At 43.3% G+C, this 19,089-nt stretch overlaps 1 protein-coding gene and 1 long non-coding RNA gene across 6 annotated transcripts in view; one reads left to right on the top strand and one right to left on the bottom strand.

The window, feature by feature from the left end:
- Positions 1-15,413, bottom strand: part of PAG1 (phosphoprotein membrane anchor with glycosphingolipid microdomains 1) — a 96,663-nt gene extending 81,250 nt beyond the window's left edge. For 4 of the 5 annotated variants that reach the window (XM_060277731.1, XM_035126034.2, XM_060277730.1 and 1 more), the window contains exon 1: positions 14,879-15,413. The gene's annotated coding sequence lies outside the window, so the exon portion shown is untranslated. The remainder of the gene's footprint in view (positions 1-14,878) is intronic. The other variant, XM_060277732.1, reaches the window with a different exon arrangement.
- On the top strand, positions 15,409-17,505 carry LOC132592540 (uncharacterized). The gene is made up of 3 exons (XR_009558002.1): positions 15,409-15,836; positions 16,015-16,141; positions 17,204-17,505. It is a non-coding gene; the product is annotated as an uncharacterized LOC132592540 (long non-coding RNA).
- The last annotated feature ends 1,584 nt before the right edge of the window (positions 17,506-19,089 follow it).

Here is a 19,089-nt window from a genome sequence, read left to right as displayed (position 1 = left end):
GAGGAAGGAGCGGAACCACTGTATGACAGTGCCCCCAGCTCCCAACCCCTCTAGACGATGCAGAAGGATGTTATGGTCAATGGTGTCAAAAGCCGCTGAGAGATCCAGCAGAACTAGGAAACAGCTCTCACCTTTGTCCCTAGCCCGCCGGAGATCAACCAGTGCGACCAAGGCAGTTTCAGTCCCATGATGACTGGATTAATTGCAGTTTCCATACACCAGATTACAGACAAATTAAGAACAATACATCATTAAATATTTTCACAGTAGTAAAAGTTAACAGTATCCCACATCCTTTGGGCAGCTACAAGGTAACTACACCCTAGAACTTTGACTGTCACATCAGTAGAAGTGCCATTAGGTAAAGGGACCCCTGACAGTTATGTCCAGTCACAAACAACTCAGGGGTTGTGGCACTCATCTGGCTTTACAGGCCGAGGGAGCCGGCGTTTGTCCACTTCCGCAGACAGTATTTCTGGGTCATGTGGCCGGCATAACTAAGCTGCTTCCGGCGAAGCTAGAGCAGTGCATGGAAACGCTGTTTACCTTTCCGCTGGAGTGGTACCTATTTATCTACTTGCACTGCATGCTTTCGAACTGCTAGGTTGGCAGGAACTGGGACCGAACAATGGGAGCTCACCCTGTCGCGGGGCCTCGAACCGCCGACCTTCTGATCGGCAAGTCCAAGTGGCACAGTGGTTTAAACCACTGCACCACCTGGGTCCCTTAGAAGTGCCATTACTTCATTATATCATACATAGCTGCCAAGTTATCCCTTTTTTACAGGGATTTTCCCTTATGCTGAATAGGCTTCCTCGCGAGAAAAGGGAAAACTTGGCAGCTATGTATCATAGCTGCCAAGTTATCCCTTTTTTAAGGGAAATTCCATTATGCTGAATAGGCTTCCTCGCGAGAAAAGGGAAAACTTGGCAGCTATGCATTATATACTGTATCAGCCTTCACCATAGTAGGGCCTTCCAAATGTTTTCTGATTTGCCCTTCCTCCACTACTAATCACAGCTACAAAAGCCACTTTCTGCTAAAATAACATGCTAGGGGGTCAGCTACATGTAACTCTGATCCCTAAACACCTGCACTACAAATGAGCACAATGGAAGAATGATTCCCCTCATATTTATCAACTGAATGAACTCAAGGAGACACAAATTTTAGGAGATATTGCAACCCTCAGGCTGGTAGTTGTTATTACTTTTTAATCCTCCTGACAGAGTCCCGATTCCTCCCCCATACCTTCTTAAACTAATGGATGAGGGAAAGCCGTTTGGCATTGTGAAACAGAATCCGCATTAAAGTTCTCTGAAAATGAAATGTGGCAACACACAATATTCCCATTAGACCAGTTTTGGATTTAACAGATAAGCTACCCCATGTAATCAGCAGGGATGGACGCAATATACCATTGCTCTAGTTTCTCATGGTATAGAAATAATAAAAACAGTTGTTAGAATGTTAAAAAAGGAAAGGGGGGAAAAAACACCACAATGCAGCAGATTAATACATCATCAACCAGAAAGAGTAGCAAAACAAAGTTGCTTTAGAAAAATCAAGTTGCTTAGCTCACAGGCAATTTCTTTAAGGCATCACAAGAATAAAATGAACTATATCCCCATCTACATAAAGCTTAGCAAAAGCAAATGGACATATATGGCAAAAGAATGCAGCGACAGCAAAAGGAATGAAGTTGGACAGTAAGTGAATATTTACATTTCATCCAGGAATGATACATGGAGCACCGCAACTACCATGTGTCAGGGAACATAAAATACACCATCTATTATTGATAACATTTCATTCCTAAGCTATCTATAGCTGTCTCAGCTGTGCTGAGGTAAAGCTAGCTTGAATTATTATCTGTTACAAAGGAACAGCGATAGCTTTATAAATGTTTCTCAATGCAGCTTATCTGACTTGCATCACTAGAACAGACTCTTACAGAGACAAAGCTACTCTATAATTTCTGTCTTTCTGAGACTTAGAAAGTAGTCATTAAAATAGCTGACTTAGCAATTGTTGAGGAGGGGGGAAATCCAGGAATGTTTGCATTTTATCACCAGTATAAGATGTGTCTCATCAAAATACTGTCACCATCACATAGAACACATAAGGATTCCAGGACATAGTGGAATTTTTTGGCATGTACTGAGAGCAGCCATTTTGCCAATGAATGTTGTTTCGATGCACAAACTTGTATTGCTCTTATGTTTGCTGTAAATATACTATCACCATGAAAGGCCAAAAAAGTTAGTAAGCATTGACAATTATAATTAGGATTTCACCTAACAAAGGTAGGGTTAAAGAGAGGGAGGAAATTATGCTTAAATGTGAAAGTGTTTAAGCTACATATGTGTACACAGAGAGAGGAGGAGAGAGGGAGGGAGGGAGGCAGAGAGAGAGAGAGAAGAAGCCCTCACTTGAGTACAGTACTTACAGAACTATGTAAATTTTACAAAAACTGCACTTGAAAACACTGTGCTGAATGCTAAGATAAAGTTTCTGTGATACCTATTTAAATAACAGAATTAAAAATCACTGAAACCTTTCCAGCACTTTGCACATGTTTGGGAGCAAATACAAAAGTTCCAACTATCCTAGGAGCTATGGATATATTTTGTTCATAGATTAGATTGTCAGCATGATATTTCATTCCTAGGACAGATTTCTGCCGTTCTTTAAAATTTTCATTTAGAGAAAAGAAAGAATCCAATCTACAAACACATGGGATTTCATCACAGTAATTTTCCTTGGGTATCATCATCTTGAAGAAGAGGGCTAGTGGAAAATAGCCTTTTCTAATCAACATCTGCTGCTTTGCTCTCAACATGATTATTTATAATACAGATAGTGGGTGAACAGTGTGTACCCTAAAGTCAAGATTTCTGAAGCTTTCGTTTTAGTGGCAGTTTTAAAGAACAGAATGGGTTTAAAAGGGTGAAAATACCCACAGCTGTTCATTCCAGAGAGGTAGTTATATTAGTCTCTTGCAACAGGAAAACAAAGACAAACAAAAACAATTATTTTGCAGCATCTCCAAGATCAACAGATAGGTATTTCTACACATACTTTTGTCCACTTGAACTCTGATCTACACAAGTTTATGTTACAATAAATCTGTTGATCTTGAAGGCTTATGTAGATGATAGGAGATTTATTCATTATCTCAAGTAGGTACTGTATAAGAAGACGGCTTTCCAAATTTGGAACCGATTACAAGCAGAAAACTGTCCTACTCTTGAAGATGCCACAAAACTGTGCCATAATCAATAGTGTGACAGAAAGCCTGCTCTGGAACATTTCCAGAAGATATAATATTTATTTCTCCCAGCTCGAACATATGCGTCTGCAAAAATAAGTCTCTGCAAACAATCACATTTATCAGCAAGGTCCAAACCAAAGGATAGAAATGGGAATTTGCACAGCGACTCACGAGACAACTCATATGGGTAATTTAAGGTAACTCACGCTCTTCAGTTCCACAAGATAGGGAAGGAAGGAAACATGCCTCAAATCAAAAGTCATGAATATTTCATAAATACCATCATGAAATATCCAGAAGAGCAATTCCCATTTTTTCCACCACTCTCTATCACTCAAGTCAGACTGCAGCAACCACCAGACTGCTGTCTGCAACCACGACATATGACAGATCATATTATGCCAGTTTTGTGCAAGCTTCAATAGGTTTTCTGGGATCAGTTCTGGGCAGGTTTTAGCCTTTAAAGCACTAAATGGTATGGGATGCGGGTTTCTTAAGGAACTTCACTTCTGGGATCCCTCACAAGATTTCACCAATTCAGCTGAATTTCCCCACTTCTGTGCTGATGCAGTAACTGGAGTTCTCAGGAGGGTTGGTGAGAATAAGATAGATGCCAAAGTGGTTTACAATGATTTTACAGCATTAAAATCAGTGAAAACAGGTCAAAAGTATAAAGTTGGTCCCAAATTATAGCTATATATATCATCGATATCAAAGGTCAAGGTAAAGAAGTGTGCCTTCAGCATACAAGGAAGACTACATGATGAAGATGCTAGGTGCATCTTCTCTCTCTCTGTGGGGAGAGATGTTCATAGTTCAGGGCTGCCACAAAGAATGTTCGGTCCTGGGCTGTTAGCTCTCAAGTTTCTAGAAGCAGTGAAACTATCAAGAAGGCCTCCTCTGTCCCAGAGGGTCCATAAAGAAGGAGACAGTCTTTCGGATATTTGTGGTCTAGGTTATCTAAAGCTTTAAATGCTAACATGAGCACCTTGAACTGGGCACAGAAGCAAACTAGCAACCAGTGCCGCAGTTATAACACAGGGGTTATGCGTGTCCTAAATGGATCACCTAGTAGATATGGCTCAGAAGAGAAAGAGGCAGATCCACATTCATATGTGTACAGTAGCATTTCTTGCTAAATGTATGAACTGTGGAATATATAGTGGATGCAAGCATGTGAGAATCTGTCCAAGTACTAAATTTCTCTTGTATCAAAGAATGGGAATGCTTTGTTGTTTTGCAAAAAGTTTTATTTGAAAGGTTATATACCCCATACTTTACATCCTATATGGATGCTAGATTACAGCAGCTACCAATAAGATTCTAAAACAATAAAAACCAGCAAACCATAAAACAAATCAGCAGGACAGCAGTATAGTAGTAAATACAAGCAGCCAAGTTAACAGACATTAAACCTATAGATAACTCAATTCAGAAAGCTCTTAAAAAAAAGCTTTTCTAAACAAGGTCTTCTTTGATGTTTTAAATGTGTTTAGAGAAGTAGTCTGTGAGACCTCATGGGACAGAGAATTCTGTAGTCCACGCAGCACCAATGAAAGGGCCTGGCCATGTGTCTCTATGCTCCTCACTTCACACAGCGCAGGCACATGGAGCAGGACCATCCCCAAGGACCATAATGAGAGGGTACAGGCTCATGTGATGGGAGGTGGTTCTGGAGGTATCCAAACTGCAAATCTTTTAGAGCTTTAAAAGGTGAGAATCAGAACTGGTTCCAGAAACAAACTGGGAGCCAATGGAATTGGTGTCATATAAATGTAACGAGAAACAGTCTATGGTGTTGTCTCTATTTTCTTCTGTGTTCCCAAAGATTTCTCTGAAATGCACGTTCTACTTTAGAGGCTATTCCAGTTACCAAAGTGGCTTAGAGTTCTTTTCAAATGCTGCTGCATTAACTCACACCCCCTTTTCACACACACACACACGGTTTCCTCCTCCCCAGTTCCAGCCTTTTGCATACATACACACATGCACCACAATCCACTTGCTAGGGGACCATAGGTTCTGCAACCACTGCCATACTGCGATGGTCCAACTATAAGCCTTGACTGACTGTGAAGTGTGACATGTTCCCATTACCATTATAGTGCCATCATCATCTACGAGCATTTATGCCCAAATAGTCCCAATGAAATTAATGGTACCCAAGGTGCTTACAAGTCAGCACTTAAACCAAATGGATGGCAGGCTGTGGTCTATGCATTTTGTTACAAATATCTGTGTTTCCTTTGTCACAAACAAATGGGTTTTTAAATCATGTTTGTATCTTTATTCCAGGAAGTCAGATTATATGTAAAGCTATCATTGGCTGACACTGAGGATGGAGATTTGAAAGCTTATCTACACAAAAGGGAAACATGAAAGGCTGAAGGATCACCATACACAAGTGCCATTTTATATACAGTCTCAGGCTGTCAGGGAAGCCTATATAGGATTTGACAATGCCACTGACACTAAAAATTCTTATCTGTATCACAACGTTATCGGGATCCAAGTCTTTTCTAGCCCTTATCTGACAAGGCAAAGCACCCAAGGCAACCTGAGTTTTTCCTTGGGGGAAAAATAATAGACCATACATAATTTAGAAGCTCACATTCTGAATAGAGCTGTAAGTGCTTTCTCCATTTCTAAACTGGCTAATGTGTGCATAATTGGAATTACTGATACATACAGACTTTTAACAAGCTTTCGTAAGAAGCTTCCTTGGTTAATACTCAGGATAGTTGATCAGAAGAGATAATCATCTGCTGCTAGTTATTTTGTAATAAAACAAATTTGGAATTGAGAATAAAAGGTTTTTATGATTTTTTTGGCAAAACTTTTATGCATGAAATTCTTCTAATTTTAAAAAATTAAGAAGTAAATAAAATTAATTTGTTATATCTCATCCATCAAAAAGGTGCCCAGATTGGCATACAGCAAGATCAATAAAAATGCAGGTACAGCAGCCAGCTTCTAAAAACAAAGAACATAATACAACCAACACACACACACCCTTCTAGCAGTAAGGGTAAGAAAAAAACTAGTAAGAATAAAAGTTCTTACTAGTGAAAGACACACAAAGAGGCAAACTGGCAAATTTCATTTGGGAAACCATTCCAGTGTCACACCGCTGCCAGAAATAAAGGGCTTGTCCTTCCCATTTATATAGGAGAAAGAGGTCTCAAAAGTAACCCAGTCCTAAACTGTTTAGGGCTTTAAATCAGCATTTTGAACTGGGCCTAGAAGCAAATAGTGGAGCTGATGTATGACTGGATATAAGATTGGAGTTATATTCTCTGACCTGCAAGCACCAGACAAAAGTATAACAACTATCTTTTGCACCATCTTCCATGCTATCTTCAAAAGCAGACCCACATAGAGTGCATTATAGTAATCAAGCATGGATATACAGTAACTAAAGCATGGATGCTTTGCTCAAGCGAAGTCTGTCTTCTCCAAAGGCTGCAGCTGGCCATAGCTGCCAAGTCTCCCGTTGAAAAATGTGGGATCAGCAGCGGCGCAGCACCGGAAGTTGCTTCTACGCATGTATGGACATGCGTAGAAGCAACTTCCGGTCCCGGCGCTGCCTGATTTCTGGTGCCCAGATATGGGCAGAGCAGCACCTGAAATGGAGCCTGCCTGGCAGGTAGGAAATCCAGGGGATTTCTGGGATTTTTTTCTATTCAGGATAACAGTGGGAAACAGATTAAAATCTGGGGGTTTCCCGCGGAAAACGGGAGACTTGGCAGCTATGCAGCTGGCATATCAGCCAAAGTTGATAAAATGCACTCCTAACCACAGCAGCTATCTAAGTATTCGGGGAACATGATGAACCAATGAGTATTATTCTGCTCTTTTGGAGAAGTACTACCTCACCTAGATCAACAACATTCTTGTATGGACCTCCATCTTGTCTGGATTAAGTATCAGCTTGGAACCCCCATTCACTCCTGATCTGAGGCACCAATTCCTAGAGTTAAGAACAGAAAGAGTGGTTTGTAAAATATCTATATTTGGAACAAGGAGTTTGCACAAACTGCCTTGTAGTACAGATCACCAGGCCTCCAAACTTCAGTCAGTTTAATTAATTGACAGAAGTTTTAATCACAGATTAAAATTTGCATCCCAATTAATCAGTGGAGCTGACTACAAGTAAAGTCTGAGACTTGAGACTCTTGAAGAACACACAGGCCCTGCAATACACAGAATGAAGAAGTGGAGAAAGCTTAAAATAAAACAAACAGATTTTCTTCCAGTATATACATATAGCCTGAAAGGCAAACAATGTGCTTTCCTGCATCCTTCTGTTACAACAATATAAATCCCGGGCAACTTTTAAAGCAGCATCTTCTGCACAGTTGGTGAGAGGGAGGGAAGCTCTTACAATAAAGCAATTTACACTGAACCTCTATTCTTCATGGATTTTCACCTGAAGTTACTCAAGTGGCCACCAGTCTGGTCAATCACCAACCCCACCTCTGATAGCTTTAATCAGCCAAGAAGGGCAAGGGTTCAGAGGGCATGCGGTCAGACACATTCTGGCCCAGCTTGCCACCAGTCTGCATCACCTATAAGTGGGATTTGCACTCAAAACATCAAGGTCTGCAGAGAGATGAATTATTTTATCTTCAAAGCACTTCCCAAGTGCCAAGCACAGGGCTAGCAAAGCCTCTTGCACAATACTTCCCAAGCACCCACAACTAGCTTTGACAGGTGTCAATCACCTGACATCATCATAAAATCAGATGATTGACCAGTCTGTACCCCTGCCTACCCATCAAAGCACGTCTGCAGAGTTGAGGGGAGATGAAGGTCTGGGTTGCTGAGTGAGAAATATTCCCTAGCCCTGCTGCATATTCACAGACTTCTGAGGGTGGTAAGTATAGGAAGTCATACTGAGAAACCTCTGGACTGTGAAAGTAACATTTGCTTATGCTTAAAATGTAAGTTTCCCCCAGGCATCTGGTTGGCCTCTATGAGAACAGGATGCTAGACTAAATGGGTCATTGGCCTGATCCAGCAGTCTCTTTTTATTTGTGCCTTTTTTCAGATCCTCAGGAAACAAAGCTTGACTGAGAATTTGCATTGTGTGCACTTATTTTACTAATTTATCATCTAAAAGCTACTCAACAGACCAAAAACATTTCCAACTCCTATATGTCAGTGAAGGAATTTCAATTCTAAACAATGTATTTAAAAAGAAACACTTGTGGCAATGACTTTCAGTTAAAGTAAGCTTACGAGGATAAAAGTGACCAAGAATTATCTCAGTTTAATATAGTGTTCATAAATGCCAAGTACCCCATTTTCCCTGGGAAACCCCTGTATTTTCTTTCAGTTTCCCGCAGGTGTCCCAAATGGCAAAATACCCTGTATTCCCCCAGATTACGGAGCTCCTGCCAGCAGCCATGTTCTTCTGGTGCCTCACTGGCACCAGAAGTTGCTTCTACGCACTTCCAGACATGCGTAGAAGCGATGTCCGATGCTGCTGTGCCCATTTCCAAAATGTCTGCAGCGCCAGAAGTCACTTCTACGCATGTCCGGAAGTGTGTAGAACCGACTTCTGGCACTGTGGACATTTTGGAAATGGGCACAGCAGCATCGGACATCGCTTCTTCGCATGTCCGGGAATGCGTAGAAGTGACTTCCGGTGCCACGGTGCTACTGATCCCGGATTTTTCAATCCAGAACTTGGCACCTATAATCGTGTTGTCCTGAAGTACATGGACTCGTAAACAAACAAACAAAAAGATTTCTGTGGCTTCACATGGAAAATATTTTCCTCTCTTTTCTCCAAACTTTTATTTTATTATTGACTAAAATAAAGCATATGCCAAATATCATAAACATGTTGCCAAGTAAAAAGAACACTCAGAAAAAAAAAGCCTGCAATGATAGCTATGCGGACTTCAAGGAAACTTGACTACTGATCATGAGCTGAGGTCCTAAATTCACCTGTTTTGAACCAACTTCCCCTAAAATGAGCAAAATGATGCACCGGCTTCTTTTAAGTGCAGCCTAAAGAAACTGTTGTCTGCCACTTCTAATTGAAAAAATCAAGAAAGAAAATTTCCTATTGCAATTTTCCAATCGTTTTAGTGTCCAGGTTTACTTAACATTCTGGTGTGTGGATGGTGTGATCTCCTGGGAACAAACAGCACCTGAATACCACCCACAGCCAATAAAGAGATTTCAGTGGAAGCCTCTTTTTGGAGCAAAACAAAATCACAACTCTCTTAATATTTTTCCTTACATTATGAATTGTTTTCCCCTTAAAAGGCAGACTCCAGATGGTGCCGTCTACCAAATTAAAATCATTTTAATGGCTGGTTAAATGTGGAGCTTAGGTTACTTAATGGAGTCCTTGGGAAACTGATGCAGGAACTAACCCAGCCCCTGCCCCCACATTGTCATTAAAACGCCTTGCAATTAGATTTATGCAGAGCACTGGGTTTTGAGATGCATTAAGAACTAGGCTGCAGATTAATTTTTCATTATATGATTTTTATTTTTTTACAAAAGGAATTAGAGAAAACCATTTATGTGCATTTTTAGGATTAAAAAGATCTTTCTAGCTTTTTAGTCATGCAAGCAGTTCTTGTGACTTACTTTGGCTCACATTCTTTGCAAGATCTATTGACAGCTGGTTGCACAGCAATGCTGTGATGGGAACATTTAGGACTCAGGTGTTTAAATTCTAGAACTTCAGGTGTAGCCAATTCTGCTTACAGGGCTGAAAGTAACCAAGACTTATATCCGTTTAATATTGTGTTTTCCTGAAGTGTGTGGACTTGTAAACCATAGGAATAATTGGCTTCACATTGGAAATGTTTTCTTTCCTCCATTTTTTAGTTCTATTTTATTACTGACTAGAACAAGGTATGTATGGTTATAGACCGCTAGAAAAAAAATCTTCTGGGACCACTTTTTTCAATATACATATTAATCGTAATGACAAACATTAAATAAATAAATAAAATGTAGAGTTTTTAAAGACATTGGACATTCTCCAAAATACATTCCTGCTTAGGCAAGAGAAGCTTTAAAAGGTATTGCTAAAACACTATGGCAACAACAAAACTGCAGCAGAATTTGATGCAGCATGTCTTCGGCTGAGTACAGTAATACCTCTGGTTACGAACCGTTCTCCTTACGAATGCTTACGAGCTCTGCTAACCCGGAAGTAGATGCTCCTGGTTGCGAACTTTGCCCTGGGATGCGAGCAGAAATCTGGTGCCAAAGGCGCACACACAGCAGGAGGCCCCATTAGCACCTCAGGTTAAGAACGGTTTCCAGTTGAGAACGTACCTCCGGAACTAATTAAGTTTGTACCCAGAGGTACCACTGTACAGTAAAGGGGAACACTGTCCTGATCCTAAGAAGAGTTGCTTGCAATGCTATGGAAACCAATATTTCAAGTGTGATGTTTTGAATTGCTTGACCACATAAGTCGCTGCAAAAGACTAGGCTGCAGGAGGTACACGTGAAAAGAACCCTCGTGCATCCTTAGAGGTGCAGTTTCGTGATAGTATTCTACCACTACTTCACCACTATGTTTGATTGGTCCCAGGGCTGTTATCCTGAGAACACTTTGCATTGGCAGAATCCCAATGTGATACAAGGTTATTAAAGTGTACTCATAAGACTTTCACCATTAACAAGTGGAAATAGCAAATAATATTCCATAAGATGAAAAAACAAACAAACCCACACACACAGAGAGAAACCCCAAGCAGATCAAAATGATGCTGTGGCATGAACTACAAAATGTATTTTTTAAATTAAAAATATATATAACAAGAAGCAAGTGTTTTCCTGCTTTTGTTGTTCAGTTGCTCAGTGTTACATATTTAATCAGTTCAAGTATTCAGCATCACTGATGATCTATTACTGTGCTTAAAGCCAGATCCCTGGGTGACAGATCAGAATGAAAGGTCAAAGAACTCTACTATTCAAAGCATTACAGTTCAACCACTTATAAATCACTGGCTGTGTGTATAGATAATTAGGTCTATTAGTGTGGTGCAGCTGAAAAGCTTTTCCGTTGCATGAGTTTCTAAGTCCCTCAAATAACAGTGGGATTATTTACCATGGAGGCCTCCACATGCACACATATGCCTCCACATCGGAAGGGAAAGTGGCTCTACAACTGTAGTCTGCACACAGAGAGGAGCAACATCCTTCCAGTGGCAATCCCCTGCTGCGCCTGATGGAACTTAACCTTGGAAAGAAACATGTGAGGGAATGCAGCTGAGAGAGAAAGTGGAAATGCTTCCTAGCAGCAACTACATGTGCTGGTTAGATACAAACAGATGATGGTCAATACATGGCAAATGTATCTTTCCATCAGCTCACTGGCTCAGTGCATACAACACACACAACCACGGTTAGAAGTGCAAGCCATGATGCGATGCTTTAATCTGTGTCAAGTTCCAAGTGTGCACACTAATTTGGATTGAGTAGGAAATGGAAATCCTAATTAGGGATGGACAAAACAGGTCGATTTCTGTTTCTCTCAGATTCTCGTTTTTCCAGTCTTAAGTCCAGTTCTCCAGATTTCCTCATCAGCTTCATTTTTTTTAAAGAAAAAAACCCACCCAACTTCTAATGAAAATTTCTCAGCATTTTTGCAATAATTTTTTTTCACTATATATTTGTACAGTATATGCATTTTCCCTAACATAATGCATTAAAAATTCATTAATATATTGCTGCATGCTGCTCCAATCTCCAAGTGGTGTAGGATTCCAGGGGTTCCAGCTTACCTAGGCTTTGGTTTCCTCAGAATGAGGGACAACAGAGACTTCACCCACAGTCACAACCTTGGATTCAAACAGAAATCAGGAATGGCTCTGCTTCTCAGCTGCCCAGCCTGCAGCTTCTAGTTCACACACACACAACTCAACTCTCTCATTCTAACTAACAGACGTTTGAGGGATTGGAGTCCCCCCCCCCATTTGTCCTTTGGCACAGAGCCACTTCCTTTGTTACCTTAATGAACCATACTTGGGGCATTACCAATAAACTTGCTTAGCAATTTGAGTCTCTGCTGGATCCAGAAATTGGACAGACATACAGCCTATCCCCATCCCTTAAACTCACAATGCTGTGCATTTATTTGCACACCGCGGTATACGCATTTTTGTGCATATGGCTGGAAAGATGCATTGCAAAATTTAAAGAAGTACAAATTGTCCTTGCTGAAGAATGAAGGCTCAAAGGAGGATTCTGTGTGATGTTCAGACTGCTGCAGTAAATATTCAAATCACTAGCTTATGGCACTTCAGGCAATACACACAACTGATTTCAACAACAAATATATAACTCCCCAAGTTTCAGATGTTGATCCAGCACTGAAACACACCCTTGCTATCCCATATAGAGGAATGGGGCAGGCTCAACCTAGTGCAGCAAGTGTTTTTACAATCTCTCCCTATGCCTAGTAGGTGGAACCATCTGTTCTCTCCTTCTCTGGTATCTCTTGGTGTCTCTGCCCCCTGAGAAATGGGTGAGCATCTGACAGCACCAGGGTAGGTGGCACAACAGGCACCAAAACGCTGACAGCTGTGAAGAGGAAGATGGGGACGGAGGAGAAGGCGGCTCTCATCATGGAGTCAGGTAAGGTGAGAGACCAAGTTGAAGGGACTCCCCCCCCCCAAAAAAAAACCTCACTACCGGTATCAAGTTGTCCCAATTCTAGGAGATCTCTGGTCCCTCCTGGAGCCCTCCCCTGGGTCCTCAGCAAACTCCCCACCCTAACTCTGCATCATCCGATCTCGGCCACCCCACAACACAAATGATACAAATTTGGAAGGATTGTGGTGTTTCAGTTTGCATATTGTTTTAGAAATTGGGCAAATTTGCTTTTGAATGCAAACTGAATCAAATTTCTCCACCATCCCAAAATCCCGAGCACACTTTTGCTTGGGATTAGTTAACAAAAATGTAAAATGGAAGAGACTGGTATAGAAAACACCCGAACAAAGAGAGCTCCTTTGCAACTGGTTATTCAGACTTGGCAGCAATCCATTAGGTGCCACATGATCTATGATCAGATAATCTGGAAGTGAATAATCCCACAGTGCTAGAATAAATTGCACAGGCTGGCTATGTACACTTATTCTCATCACACGCTCCCTTTCTCCCGTCAGTAAGGGTTTTCCTCCTTACTAATGAAGTCTCCACCCCATCACAACTTCCCAGTTTAAATGTCACTATAGATCCCAGCTGCTTTTATCGCAACCGACAAACTACTCAGAGATAGTTCCATTGAAGCTGATTGCATTGCATGAGATCACAGACAAAATCTGCTCTCAAACAGCTGAAACCCCAATGCATAACTACCACTGCTGGACCTCTCTTGTTCGCTACTTCCAAATAAGAATGCGAACTTGGAAAGCTTAAAGGATGCAATCTGATTTTAGAATTTGGATGCTTATTTTTGGCACCTAAACAAAAACAGAGACTATGAGACCAAGTGATCTGAGGTTGGCCACCGTCAGCTAGTTTCTGTAGATATTGTGCCATGCATGCCTCTCATCCAGTGGAATCCTATACATGCCTACTCAAAAGTAAGCCTCCCTGAGTTGAATTCCTGGTAAATGGAAATAGCTTTGCAGCCTGTTTCTCTCCCCTAGACTCCAGCTGCCCCTCTCACTGCAATATTATTATTCCACATTCCAGAGTGCCTCTCAGCCACAAGCATGTTTACAATTCTTATCTCATTTATCCCTTCCTTCGCTTTAATTTAAACTGAGATTTGCCCCAGACCACCCAGCGAGCTGAGAAGGAACATAAAACCACTACACATCGTCACACACAGCCTGCTGCTACCACAAACGCAAGCTGATGTCGATTACCCAGCAGCAGCACAATCCTAAAACACTTCTAACTTGCAAGCTGTCGCAGTTATTTCCATGGAACTTTCTTCAACCCAAGTACTGTAATGCCGCTGCAGCCCTAGGCAGGCTGACTTGGGACCGCAAATGCTGCTTAATATCGTGGGAGAAAGTGTAACTAGGATAAGGCTGCACCTGCTCTTTGAATCACAGCCTAAAAGCAGCAGTCCCCGAATCACTGGTTTATAAACATTCTCACGCAGCAGAAATGGCAAATCCGTGAGATCCTTTAGGAATGAAGTAGATTATGGATCTTTTATCAGTCTGTTATTCCCAGGCTATTTGTGCCCCCTCTCCCGTCTCTCTTTCAGATTACTGCTCTTTATCCACCGCCACGGACAAACCGCTTCCGGGCATGTGTGCGCCCGCTGCCCCTTCCACCCTCTATTTAGGAGCTCAGCCTACCCCTGAAAGTTGACATTCTCTCCCATTCCCACCTTGCACCTGTTTTATTTAATTTCAGCAGATCCAATTCTGGGTCCCTATATTCACGGACAGAGTCACGTCTGCCAAACCATCGTCGGGCATAAAAGCCGTGCCTCTGAGCATCTGCAGAGTGCACACTGCTGGATATCCGCAGCCAGGCACCACCAACACCACCTCCTCCTCTCCCCACTACACTTTCGGCTTTCCGGGAAGAGTTCAGCGTTGCAGTTTCTCCCGCATCACACAATCAAGGCTGCGACCCTTTTTTCTCTCCACTTACCAGAGAGGCAGGTCCCCCGGACAGTGGCAGCAGAGTCGTCCCTCTTTCGAGCTTTTTCGGATCCTTCCAGGTGGCGCGCCCCCGCTGGCGGCTTCGCGCACTGCAGCGCGAAAGCTGAGGAGGACCCCACGCTCCGAAAGGCAGCCGGCTGAGGCGCCGAGTCCAAACGAGCTGGTCCTGGCAGCGGCGTCGAGCCCACAGCGCCCCACTTTCCCTCTCCTCAGCTTGGCTTAGAAGAGAAGAATGGGGAGCACCGGCCGGCGGGCAGGGAGGTGGTGCGCGTGGGAAAGCGCAATGGGGGGGGGGAAGAACCAATACGTCGCAAAGAACAAACACAAAAAAAGGCTTCCTGGTGGCAAGGGAGGCGCAGAGAGAGAGAAAGAGGCAGCCCCAGAGCGAGCAGCTTCTAGTTCAGGGAGTCCCTCACACAGGCGAGGAGGAGAGAGAGAGAGAAACAGCAGCAGCAGCGAGAGGAGGAGCAGAAGTGGCGCCGGAGAGGGCAGCGCGCGAGCATCGCCGGCAATGCGCATGAGCCCAGCTCGGCGAGGCTCAACACCACAGGCGCTGCTGGCGGCGGCCAAATGGCGAGGGAGGAGGCATTCCGGGCTCTCGGCGGGGAAGAAAGCCAGCCGAGGCTGCAGGCACCTTTCTCGCCCCCCTGAGAGGATTCCCCGGCCCGCAGCTTAGCCAGCCCCTCCTGCTTGCTCTCTCGCCGCTGTCCTGCCTGCTTTCTTCTCCCTCTCCACTCACCGGGCCCCCTCACGCTGCACCGTGTCGCCTTCGATAACGGGAGTCGCCGCGTTCAGACGTGCGCTAAGGAGGAGGAGGAGGAGCGCTGACCCTCTGCTCAACTTTCAGTCGGGTCAACGTTCACAATGCCCGACGCCTTCCAGAGACGGCTGCTGTTGCTGTGGGAGGGCGCTGGGCAAATGGAGCTCGTCTGACGAGAGCGAGGCAGGTACACGCACGCACACACACACCGAAGAGATTGCCAGGTCCTCAGCCTGGCAGGCGAGAGCGGCGGAGGCGGCATTTAGTGGGTCAGTGGGGCGAGACGTCGGGGGCGTCGTGGTGACCTGGGGATAATCCAGGGTCACGTGCTTTTAGGCATTATTCTCTCTATACTGTACATTTAGGTGATTAAATAGAGCGGGGGCGATCCCAACCGGGCAGTGCTGCGTCCCCGTGTGACGTGAAGTCAATGGAGAGCTAGATTGCACCGTGCCTCGAGAGAACATATGGATTACTGCAGTCTACCTACCGGTAAATGGAAAAGGCACTGCCTGCCATTCCTCAAGCGGTGGAGAGGCCCTGTTCCCCAACTGGGAGATGGTTTAACTCGCTGTGAAAAGAAAAAGTTCAAACTCTGCCCCAGCAAGCTTTCTGGTAGTGATTCGTATTGTCATCATAAAGCACCTACCATTTTGAAAGTGTTGCACATATGTTAAAAGCGAGTAGGGAGAGTAGAAAGCAAGCATTACAGCAGTTGTTCCATCCATAGCCTATAGCTTGGGGCCACGTTGCTCTCTATCCCCTTGCCATGATGGTTTTCCTGGAAAGCAGCAGGTGCATCCTTCCAGAGTAATTACTACAGAGTAATTTATTTATTTATTTATTTTAAAAATGGTATGGGTTTCAGTACTAGCTGTGGGAGGAACATGGTGGTGTCCCTGTTGATCCTTGATAGGTGAGGCTGGAAAATAAGGAAATCATCAGCTCAGAGTGGCAGAGTTCAGAAGACGGGTGTGCAAAAAAAATGTGCCTCTGCCACTAGAGGATTTCCCTTTCTTCTAGTACTTTTTTCTTCTCGGTTTCCAGTTTAGTACCATGGGACTACGCCAGCCGTGTTACACTGCATATTTGCCACTTGATCTTGCAGGCATCAAATGGCAGGTGTGGATTTAAGAACTTGCCATGAGCCTTCCTCAAAAGTGAATTCACAAGGGTGTGAGATCAGACTTCTATACAGATACAATCTGTATGCAGATGTGGGAGTGATTCTCAGACCTGCAAAATGAATCATATAAATAATGTGTAATTAATAGCCTTTAACGAGTAACATTTTGATAAAGCTGGATGGACAGTTGGATCAGCAGCCATACAACTCAGAGAGGCTTAATTCTGAGTAATCATGTTTAGGATTGCTGTGCTAAGCCTCTTTTGGCTCCAATTCAGAAGAAAAGCCAGGTGGCAAAATGAAAGAGACCTGTTATTTTCTAGCTTAACTGAAGCTATGATTTGAAAATGCTACTGGGCTGCTTTTTGTTGGCAAGGTATTCCAAGGTGTGCGGCTAAAAATAGAACTGGATATTTTCTTTCCCTTAGGCACTTCTGTGCATGGCAGAGAGCACCACCAGGGAGAAAATGAGCCCCCAACACTGAATGCAAAACTGCCCTGTTTCACGAGCCAACTGTCAAATGTTTGGAATTCTGCCTCAATAAAAATAATGAGTTATCTAAAGTACATGCACTTTGGGAGAATTTGTTTCAAGTTCATTACATTCCAATTTTTTAAATACATTTCCAATGAAATGCAAGTAACTATACGGAATTCAAAGAAGCCATCCATCCATCCTGCACGCTAAAAATAATCCTGCATGCACATATACACAATTAAAATGGTTATTGAATTTCCACATGTGTTTTCTTAAAGCAACTGCATCACTATGCTCTCCAACACTGCAAGTCTATACATTGCAAGCATCAGAAGTAAGCCTGGTTTAGTTCAATGTGGCTCACTTCCCCCCTGGTAAGTAGGCATAGGGTTGCAGATCTAATGACTTTTTTGCCTGACACTGCAACTACACCAGCAGCCGCACTGGGACTCACTTAAATGCACAAAGCTTTTCTCCAACTAGCTTTAGCTCAGCCTGCAATTTGTCACTCCCAGTGGTGTAACGGTAAATGTTGAAGTACAGGACTCATCGTGACAGCTCCCACAGTCATACCCCCAAAGAGAATCCAAAAATGCAGACATCTGTGTTGATCCATTATTATATCATCAACAGCAGCAGCATGTGGCATAATGCCCAACTTATTAAGATCATCATGACTCCAGTCTTATGCATATTGTTTCCTGGAAGCAAGCAAGCAAAATAAATTCACCTTTGAAGTGACTGCATAGGTTCAACTTGCAAAACACACTGAGATTTAACAAAATATATTCAGCCAGATGAAATGCAATTTCAGTTTTTTAATTAGAAATGCTTGGCAGGGGGTTGGACTGGATGGCCCTTGTGGTCTCTTCCAACTCTATGATTCTATGATTCTATGAAATGCAAACAAAACGAATGCAAGTGTTATCATTTAAACAGTGTAAAGTAGGAACCCCTTAAAAGAAAAGACATATGCAGTCTCTGCTTGTTTTTCTTACTTATTCTCCAGTTTCCTCTGTGCTCAGGCAGATTTTGCTAAACTACAACACCCATTATCCCAGGCCAGCAACACCTGGAGGGCCAAAGGTTCCCCACTCCTGCTCTCTGCTTCATTTTCACCTCCCTCATCTGCCAGATCAAGGAGGGTTGATCAATCATCACCCCAATGCTTCAGCAGCTGGCACCATCACGCCTGAAAAACATCCCAGAGCAGCACTTTCCTGTGCCCTGCCTTCCACTACACTGGTCATTCCGCTCCCTTGGGGTTTTCCCCATTGCTCCTAGATGAAAGCCTGAGAAGAAACTACACAATACTGAGGCAGCTTGTACATGAGAGAGGCTATGACAGGTTGTAGGCTCAGCTCTCTGGGTTAATCTTCAGCCTTCAGACCCCCTGGCCCTTTAACTTAGAACTAAAGACAGAGAGTTGATTGTGCTGCCTGAGATAGTGTCAGTGTGTGCTGTCATTTCCCTTGGACGTCTGGGAATCAGCCCCACACATTCCTCACTGCTGCTTCCCGAGTAAGCAAAGAGCCCTGCATGTCCAGGGAGAGCAAAGGCAGTGAATCCCAGGAACATAGGAAACTGCCTTATCCCAAGTGAGATATTGGCCTATCTAGCTTAGTACTGTCTAAACCAAGCTTCCTCAACCTCAGCCCTCCAAATGTTTTGAGGCTATAATCCCCATCATCCCTGACCACTGGTCCTGCTAGCTAGGGATCATGGGAGTTGTAGGCCAAAAACATCTGGAGGGCTGAGGTTGAGAAAGCCTGGTCTATACTAAATGGCAGCAGCGGCTCTATAGGGTTTCAGGCAGGATTCTCTCCCAGGCCTACC

This window comes from Zootoca vivipara, chromosome 8 (assembly GCF_963506605.1).
Source record: "Zootoca vivipara chromosome 8, rZooViv1.1, whole genome shotgun sequence".
Taxonomy (NCBI): Eukaryota; Metazoa; Chordata; class Lepidosauria; order Squamata; family Lacertidae; genus Zootoca; species Zootoca vivipara.
The sequence above is the reverse complement of the archived record's forward strand: the minus strand, read 5'-3'. Positions and strand labels throughout refer to the sequence as shown.